At 40.4% G+C, this 8,890-nt stretch overlaps 1 long non-coding RNA gene across 1 annotated transcript; it reads left to right on the forward strand.

Annotated features, from left to right (window-relative positions):
* Positions 1 to 417: 417 nt before the first annotated feature.
* Positions 418 to 1,759, forward strand: LOC130732301 (uncharacterized). Its single transcript, XR_009017003.1, has 3 exons — positions 418 to 1,098; positions 1,351 to 1,485; positions 1,602 to 1,759. It is a non-coding gene; the product is annotated as an uncharacterized LOC130732301 (long non-coding RNA).
* The last annotated feature ends 7,131 nt before the right edge of the window (positions 1,760 to 8,890 follow it).

The following is an 8,890-nucleotide window of genomic DNA, read 5'->3' on the forward strand; positions in this document are numbered from 1 at the left end:
ACAATCGAGTGGTCAAAACATATTGTCTAACTCAAAGTGACCAATGGAAGGAAAAACAAGAAGACCGTATGAGGAAGGTAGATCGTCTGAAGACTCTCAAATGAAGCAAGGTGCAGTGTCTGAAGAATGAGAGCCACCTTGAAATTAGAAAAGATCTCATACATGCTTGGGGTGAAAACCACTTTCGTCCCTAAAGTTACAGGCGTCGGACATTCTTGTCCATATTCTATGGAAATGTCACCTGTGGTCCCTGAAGTTGCAAAACGTCAATTAGGTTAGTCCTTGGCTCGTCTCTCGTCAGTGAACGTTAACGGGAATGGTGATTTGGCACGTTAAGTGCCCTATTGGACTTGCCACGTGGATTTAAATAGTGGGAATTTTTTGGGAAAACTTAAAACTTCAATTTAGTCCCTGACCAAAATCCCTAAATCAGAAAAGCTTCAATCTCTCCATCATCTTCTTCCTCCTCATCATAGAAAAAAATAAACATATTCATCCTCTACTCCTCTCTTTTCTCTTCTTTCTTAACCACTGATGTTTTTAGTTCTTTTGAAATCAAAAGTACAAACTCCTTTGCAATTAAATGTATCCACTTGAGCACCAGGATCCCAACACCACCCCTTCTCCTTCTTTGTCCACTATCTCTTCTTTACCATTTTTTTTTTATGATTCTTAACATATTTTTGCAAAATCTAATTGATGAGGAAGAAAGTTAGAAACTCTTCATCTCTACAAGATTAGATCAGTAATCCCACAATAACCCATCTTGTTCAATCATAAAAATCAGCAAACTTTATTCAACATCCAAGTTAAAGTTTCTATCCTTGGAGGAATCCACACAAACCCATTTCCGATTTTGTAAAAAGTTTGTTTTCTATTTGTTACTTGTTCATCTCACTTGCTAAATTAAAGACCCTTTTGAAATGTTCAAGTTTAGGTATGAATTTGATTGATTGTTGATGTTACTGGTTCCGAAGGATACTTCTCACCCACATTTCGCCTTTGCCTTGTTGCGAACAAACCGCCTCCTTCCTTCACCTCTCTCTCTCTTTGCAGTTTCTGCTACCTCAAATCAAAGCTTTCATCTCCAAACACAAGGTAACAATTTCAAACCTCATATCCAAACTCGTCATGCAAATTCATCTCAGATTCATGCTTTCACCTCTTCCTTCTCTGTCATTTGATATGTGTCTTTTCTGATCGGATCAAACGTTTCAGGTCCTTCTAGTTTTCCTCGTTCAGATCCTTTTTCCTTATGTCAAAATTTACTGTTGCTTTCATCATTTTATGTAATTTTATTCAGTACGATCTTAAACATTTATTCTTTTCTTATTGTTTATGGATAAGAAGATGAGGAGGAAGAAGATGATGGAGAGATTGAAGCTTTTCTGATTTGGGGATTTTGGTGAAGGACTAAATTGAAGTTTTTAATTTTTCTGGACTGGGCGAGACCCTAGGGTCCTTCACCCAGAAGCGCTGGCCTATGTAAGATCAAGTTTTGATCTAGTAGTACAACTCTATGTTTTGATGATTACAAGTTAACCTTTTGATATGAACAATTGTGGTACTCTAACGTGTTTTTCTGAGTGTGCTATTTACAGGCTCTGACCTCAACTCAATCTCACACAAATCAGAAGCATTGTGTATAAAGAGCGACCCAAGCAACGCTTTCGCATTCACCATGTTCAGTATGAACAGTGGAAAAGCTTCAGAAGTTCTGCAGTTATACAAACTCTGATGTGGACTCAGTCACTAGAAGTTCTGAAGATCCAGAAAGTCTGATAACCAAGAAACACTGAAGGCTCAGATATTCTGATGGTGTAGAAGACTCTGAAGATCCAGAAGCTGATTAGTGAAATTCTGATGTCCAGAAGCAAGATACTCTGAAGACCATGTACTTCCCTCTGAGTTCAGAATCAGAAGAAACAATGGTCAGAGGATCTGGGCTTTCCCTCTGACTCTGATCAACCGGCTTCACAAGTTCCAACATGAAGCTTTCTCCTGATCAGAAGTCTCCTAGGTTTAAAGGTCAAGTCGCTATCCAAGTACAAAAGCAATTGTACCTTCCTGACGACCTACCTAACAGTCTCAGACACAGCAGAAGCTGGATTTTCCAGAACTGCCCTCCAACGGTAGCATTTCCCATGCAACGCTCAACCCTAATCCTTGGAGTATATAAAGAGGCTGAAGACTGAAAGAAGCGGCTAGAAGCATTCACATACGCGCAAGACAAATTCAAATTCTTCTAAGCTTTCTTTCATCTGAAATTCATTGAGTTTACTATTAGCTTTTTAGAAGCAAATCTCTTGTAAACAATTCTTTGATAAACAGTTTGTTTAGTTCCTTTAGGAGATCAAGGTTGATCGGATCCTAGAGAAGACTAAGAGAGTGAATCTTAGTGTGAGCTAAGTCAGTGTAATTGTTAGTCACTTGTAGGTTTCAAGTGCAGTTGTAACTCTTACCTGATTAGTGGATTGCCTTCATTCTAAGAAGGAAGAAATCACCTTAACGGGTGGACTGGAGTAGCTTGAGTGATTTATCAAGTGAACCAGGATAAAATCCTTGTGTGCTTTTCTATCTCTTATCTTTAGCACTTAAGTTCTCGAAAGATTTGTCAAAATCTTTAAGGTGGAAGCTTTATCTTGAAAACGTTATTCAACCCCCCCCCCTTTCTACCGTTTTTCATACCTTCAATTGGTATCAGAGCGCAAGTTCTGATTACCACACCTAACAGTGTTCAGTGATCCGGGCCGGTGTGAAAAACAATGGCTGCCACCACTAGTGAAACTCAAAGAGATAGTTACAATGCAAAGCCTCCTATGTTCGACGGTCAAAGGTTCGAATATTGGAAAGATAGACTGGAAAGTTTCTTTCTGGGTTTCGATGCAGATCTCTGGGATATTATTGTGGATGGCTACGAGCGTCCAGTTGATGCAGATGGCAAGAAGATCCCAAGGTCAGAGATGACTGCAGATCAAAAGAAGCTGTACTCACAACATCACAAAGCAAGAGCAATTCTTCTAAGTGCTATTTCCTATGAAGAGTACCAGAAGATTACAGATCGTGAGTTTGCGAAAGGCATTTTTGAATCTCTGAAGATGTCTCATGAAGGAAACAAGAAAGTCAAAGAATCAAAGGCATTGTCTTTGATCCAAAAGTATGAATCCTTCATCATGGAGCCAAATGAGTCCATTGAAGAAATGTTCTCCAGATTTCAGTTGCTTGTAGCTGGCATACGACCTCTCAACAAGAGCTACACAACAAAAGATCATGTCATAAGGGTCATCAGGTGTCTTCCTGAAAGTTGGATGCCTTTAGTGACTTCAATAGAGCTCACGAGAGATGTTGAGAATATGAGTTTAGAAGAACTCATCAGCATTTTGAAATGCCATGAGCTGAAGCGCTCAGAGATGCAAGATCTGAGGAAAAAGTCCATAGCCTTGAAATCTAAATCTGAAAAGGCTAAGGCTGAGAAGTCAAAAGCTCTTCAAGCTGAAGAAGAGGAATCTGAAGAAGCATCAGAAGATTCTGATGAAGATGAGCTGACTCTGATCTCCAAGAGACTCAATCGCATCTGGAAGCACAGGCAGAGCAAATACAAAGGCTCTGGAAAGGCAAAAGGAAAGTCTGAATCCTCAGGTCAGAAGAAGTCCTCACTTAAGGAAGTCACATGCTTTGAGTGCAAAGAATCAGGGCACTACAAAAGTGACTGTCCAAAGTTGAAGAAGGACAAGAAGCCAAAGAAGCACTTCAAGACAAAGAAGAGTCTGATGGTGACATTTGATGAATCAGAGTCAGAGGATGTTGACTCTGATGGTGAAGTCCAAGGACTCATGGCTATTGTCAAAGACAAAGAAGCAGAGTCAAAGGGAGCTGTTGACTCTGACTCAGAATCAGAAGGAGATCCTAACTCAGACGATGAAAATGAGGTATTCGCTTCTTTCTCTACCTCTGAACTGAAACATGCATTGTCTGATATCATGGATAAGTATAACTCCTTATTGTCTAAGCATAAGAAGCTGAAAAAGGACTTATCTGCTGTTTCCAAGACTCCTTCTGAACATGAGAAAATTATTTCTGATTTGAAAAATGATAATCATGCTTTGATCAATTCTAACTCTGTGCTTAAGAACCAGATTGCTAAGTTAGAAGAAATTGTTGCTTGTGATGCCTCTGATTGTAGAAATGAGTCTAAGTATGAAAAGTCTTTTCAAAGATTCCTAGCTAAAAGCGTGGATAGAAGCTTAATGGCTTCAATGATCTATGGCGTAAGCAGAAATGGAATGCATGACATTGGCTATTCTAAACCAATTAGAAATGAGCCCTCTGTGTCTAAAGCTAAATCCTTGTATGAATGCTTTGTTCCCTCTGGTACCATATTGCCTGATCCTTTACCTGCTAAAGTTGCTAAAAACCCTCTTAAAAAGGGATCTTTCTCTATGTCTAAATATCATGCAAATATTCCTTTAAAATATCATGTTGAGACACCCAAGGTGATCAGAACCTCTGGGGTAACTAACAAGAAAGGACCCAGAAAGTGGGTACCTAAGGACAAGATTATCTATGTTGCAGATATCCTTGATAGCTCCACTGAAACACCAATCATGGTATCTGGACAGTGGATGCTCGCGTCACATGACGGGAGAAAGGCGTATGTTCCAAGAGCTAAAACTTAAGCCTGGAGGCGAAGTTGGCTTTGGAGGAAATGAAAAGGGTAAAATTGTTGGTACTGGTACTATTTGTGTAGATAGTAGTCCATGCATTGATAATGTGTTATTGGTAGACGGCTTAACACATAACTTATTGTCTATAAGTCAATTAGCTGACAAGGGTTATGATGTTATATTCAATCAAAAGTCCTGCCGGGCTGTAAGTCAAATCGATGGCTCTGTTCTGTTTAACAGCAAGAGGAAGAACAACATTTATAAGATCAGATTATCTGAGTTGGAGGCTCAGAATGTGAAGTGCCTTCTGTCTGTTAATGAAGAGCAGTGGGTATGGCATAGACGGTTAGGGCATGCCAGTATGAGAAAGATTTCTCAGCTGAGCAAGCTAAACCTTGTCAGGGGCTTACCCAATCTGAAGTTCGCTTCAGACGCTCTTTGTGAAGCATGTCAGAAAGGCAAATTCACAAAAGTCCCTTTCAAGGCAAAGAATGTTGTCTCAACCTCAAGGCCGTTGGAACTTCTGCATATCGACCTTTTTGGACCAGTGAAAACTGAGTCTATAGGTGGCAAGAGATATGGGATGGTTATCGTTGATGACTATAGCCGCTGGACATGGGTAAAGTTTCTAACCCGCAAGGATGAGTCTCATGCTGTGTTCTCTACCTTCATTGCCCAAGTGCAAAACGAGAAGGCTTGTAGGATTGTGCGTGTCAGAAGTGACCATGGTGGAGAGTTTGAGAATGACAAGTTTGAGAGTCTGTTTGATTCCTATGGAATTGCACATGATTTCTCTTGTCCCAGAACTCCTCAACAAAATGGTGTTGTTGAGAGGAAGAACAGAACTCTTCAGGAGATGGCTAGAACCATGCTCCAAGAAACTGGCATGGCTAAGAACTTTTGGGCAGAGGCAGTAAATACAGCATGTTACATTCAGAACAGAATCTCTGTGAGACCAATTCTGAATAAGACTCCGTATGAATTGTGGAAGAACATAAAACCCAACATTTCTTATTTTCATCCTTTTGGTTGTGTTTGTTATGTTCTCAATACTAAGGATAGATTGCATAAATTTGATGCTAAATCTTCTAAATGTCTATTACTTGGTTATTCTGAGAGATCTAAAGGTTTTAGATTTTATAATACTGATGCTAAGACTATTGAAGAATCTATTCATGTTAGATTTGACGATAAGCTTGACTCTGACCAGTCAAAGCTAGTTGAGAAGTTTGCAGATTTAAGCATTAATGTTTCTGACAAAGGCAAAGCTCCAGAGGAAGCTGAGCCAGAGGAAGATGAACCAGAGGAAGAAGCTGGTCCCTCTGACTCACAAACTCTGAAGAAGAGCAGAATCACTGCAGCTCACCCTAAGGAATTGATTCTGGGCAACAAAGACGAACCAGTCAGAACCAGATCTGCCTTCAGACCCTCTGAAGAGACCTTGCTCAGTCTGAAAGGATTGGTGTCCTTAATTGAACCCAAGTCCATAGATGAAGCTCTTCAGGACAAGGATTGGATTCTGGCCATGGAAGAAGAACTGAATCAATTCTCCAAGAACGATGTTTGGAGCTTAGTGAAGAAGCCTGAGAGTGTCCATGTTATTGGAACAAAGTGGGTATTCAGAAACAAGCTGAATGAGAAAGGAGATGTAGTCAGAAACAAGGCAAGGCTAGTTGCTCAAGGCTACAGCCAGCAGGAAGGAATAGACTACACTGAAACATTTGCTCCAGTAGCAAGACTGGAGGCAATCAGACTGTTGATCTCTTTCTCAGTGAATCACAACATAGTTCTACATCAGATGGACGTGAAGAGTGCCTTCCTAAATGGTTATATTTCAGAGGAAGTCTATGTTCATCAACCCCCAGGTTTTGAAGATGAGAAGAAGCCAGACCATGTGTTTAAATTGAAGAAGTCACTCTATGGTCTGAAGCAAGCTCCCAGAGCATGGTATGAGAGACTCAGCTCATTCCTTCTGGAGAATGAGTTTGTAAGGGGTAAAGTAGATACAACTCTTTTTTGCAAGACTTATAAAGATGATATCTTAATTGTGCAAATTTATGTTGATGATATTATATTTGGTTCTGCTAATCAATCTCTATGCAAAGAATTTTCTGAGATGATGCAGGCTGAATTTGAGATGAGTATGATGGGAGAATTAAAGTACTTTCTGGGAATACAAGTTGATCAAACACCAGAAGGAACATATATCCATCAGAGCAAGTACTCTAAAGAACTTCTGAAGAAGTTCAATATGCTGGAATCTACAGTGGCCAAGACTCCAATGCATCCTACATGCATTCTGGAGAAAGAAGATAAAAGTGGTAAAGTATGTCAGAAGCTCTATCGTGGCATGATAGGTTCACTTCTATACTTAACTGCATCTAGGCCAGACATACTATTTAGTGTTCATTTATGTGCTCGTTTCCAATCAGATCCAAGGGAAACCCACTTAACTGCTGTTAAGAGGATCCTAAGGTATCTGAAAGGCACCACTAACCTTGGCTTGATGTATAAGAAAACATCAGAGTATAAGCCTTCAGGTTATTGTGATGCTGATTAAGCTGGAGATAGAACAGAGAGAAAAAGTACTTTTGGAAATTGTCAATTTCTGGGAAGCAATCTAGTCTCATGGGCAAGCAAGAGTCAATCAACCATTGCACTATCAACTGCAGAGGCAGAATATATCTTAGCAGCAATATGCAGCACTCAGATGCTCTGGATGAAACATCAGCTGGAGGATTATCAGATCCTTGAGAGCAATATCCCAATCTATTGTGATAACACTGCTGCAATCTCATTGAGTAAGAATCCTATCTTGCATTCAAGGGCAAAGCACATTGAGGTAAAGTATCACTTTATTAGAGATTATGTACAGAAGGGCGTACTTCTTCTGAAGTTTGTTGATACTGACCATCAATGGGCAGATATCTTTACAAAGCCCTTAGCAGAGGATAGATTTAATTTTATTCTGAAAAATCTGAACATGGACTTTTGTCCAGAGTGAAGATGGATCAGAACCTCTGACTATGATACTTCTTGATCAGAAGATGTCTAGTCCAGAAGGTAACTCAATCAGAGTGTGTGTACCCATTGGTACTGACTCTGAAGCTGAGACAGCAACACGTGTGTCAGTATTTCTGATGCATAGTTCCTTGTGCCCGTGTGACAGTCTGTCATGTTGCGTGTAGATGTGCTTCTCTCCTGTGTGTGATATGTGTATTTACTGTTATTATCTATCTTTAATTTTCAACCGTTGATTTTAAATTGCTTTTTGAATCAACAACGGTTATTTGTCAAAACCCACTATACACACACGATCTCCTTCACTTTCGGTTTTTACTCTCTCTCTTCTGCAATTTCAAAACCGCTTACCCTCGATTTCTCTCTCGATCTCTCTTCATCTTTCAACCTTCATCTTCTACCTAAACCTTCAACCGCTCCAAAAATGGTGAGTCAAACCAGAAGAGCTACTGCAGATGCAACCCAGTTCCCTCATATGGTAGTTGGTCTAGCAACAGGTCAAAGGGGTCCTGAGAATCCGAATCAAGATCAAGGTCAAGCTCAAGAGCAGATTATTCCGATTGCAGAACGGGGCTGTGCCGTTCACTGCGTATATGCTCCTGAGGAACTTCAAGTACTGGCAGAATGGAGATTCGACCTCGACAACCTTGCTACAAATGGGTATGATCTTCGTCCTGAAGTCCAAGCTCAAGGTTGGGGAAATTACTTCAACAGGCTTCGAGGACCGGTGTATGACAAACTGATCAAGGAATTCTGGAAGCACGCCGACTGCGATGATACTCAGGTGGTATCTCACATTCTTGGAAGGAAGATCATCATTACAGAGAAGTCTTTCGTGAATCTGCTGGGTGAAGAAACTGCTCTTGGGTATCGTTTCCAATTCACTGAATCGAAGCTGAAACCCAAGACGAAGGATGAGACCAACAAGGCCCTGTACACCAATTACAAACCGGGCAAGACTAATTACAAAGTGATGGACCTTCATCCCAAGCTCAGGATCTGGCACAAGATTCTGCTCAACTACATAAACCAGAGACCAAAGGGCAGTTCCCCAGACTACATCAACTTCAACCAGAAGGCGATGTTGTTCTTCATCCAAGACAAGAAGAAGATCTGCCTTTCCTACTTCCTGTTCTCCTAATTGAAGGAGTGTATCCGGAAGTCTAGGACTACTGCCTCCATCAAGTCAGCAATTAAGTATATCC

This window comes from Lotus japonicus, chromosome 1, assembly GCF_012489685.1.
Source record: "Lotus japonicus ecotype B-129 chromosome 1, LjGifu_v1.2".
Lineage (NCBI taxonomy): Eukaryota > Viridiplantae > Streptophyta > Magnoliopsida > Fabales > Fabaceae > Lotus > Lotus japonicus.